Below are 1,200 nucleotides of genomic sequence, written 5' to 3' on the forward strand. Positions count from 1 at the left end.
TGTCACCTCCTCTTGAATTCATACTCTTTAAATTTTCTTACAAAAGTCATTGGAGCTTCAGGAAAAATATATTTATAATCATTTGAGATTTATTTCAATGTTGTGATAAGTTGTTGTAATGACATTGGTGTTGGGTGCCAATAAATGTACACCTCAAAAAATAGGGTGTAAAGGTGGAAAGAGAGAATGTAACGAAAACTGTGATGTGAAAGAAAGAGTGAAATAAGAATGTGAGAATGAAAAAAAAGATGAAAGAGAAAGCTGTGCTTATGGATCTAATCCAGAGCTATTTCACTATCATGTTCTTATCTATGATTGTTTAGAATTTAGGGTTGAGATGAGATGGTTTCATTTGATTTTTCGTTTTTTCTCTCTTTATTAGTGGATTTCTTTTATGTTTAAGTTTAGTTTTTTTATTTTATTTTAACTATTCATACTTTTAAATATTTAATTTCACTATTTTACTAAATCTGAATAGTTTATACTTTATTTTCTATTTCTTTTATATTAGTTAGTATCACACTGGAAAAACTGTGTTTTTTTCTTTAGAGAATAACATTTGACCCTTTTTTGTAATTTAAAATGTTTTGAATAAAAATGCATAGCTCTATATAATTTTAATATTGAACTTAAAATACTTGCATAATATATTTTAAATAAAAGTATTTTTTTTTCCTTTAAATTCGGCATGACATTGTTTTTGAAGTCTATTATATGATCCTAGCATGCTTTATAAAGCAAAAAATGTTTTATTCTCATCATCATTCAATAATTATAGGATTATAGTATGATTGAAAATTTTGGAGAAGCTGTTTTCTATAAAATAAATTTATGTAACATTATTAAATAAAATTTGAATCCAAATAAACATAAGCATTATATTTAATTCTTAAATGATATATTTTTATAAATTAAATACTTACATGGCTTAGGAGTTAAAGATTAATCACTCTAATTTGCTACCATAATGTTTGTATATATTTCTCTTTTTAAACATGTAAATATAATATATTAAATGGACTATTTAATTTAAATAACTATAAAACTATAAGGATTATGTGATTAATTAGACCGACAGCCATTTAAAATTAGTAGCAAAAGTATCACCAATTTGCTCTCATATTTTTACAAACTCTATACATCGTTTGGTTAAAATTTGAGCTAAAGAAATTTTATAGTTAACATTTATTTATATTTTAA

This window comes from Vigna radiata, unplaced genomic scaffold (genome assembly GCF_000741045.1).
Source record: "Vigna radiata var. radiata cultivar VC1973A unplaced genomic scaffold, Vradiata_ver6 scaffold_849, whole genome shotgun sequence".
Lineage (NCBI taxonomy): Eukaryota > Viridiplantae > Streptophyta > Magnoliopsida > Fabales > Fabaceae > Vigna > Vigna radiata.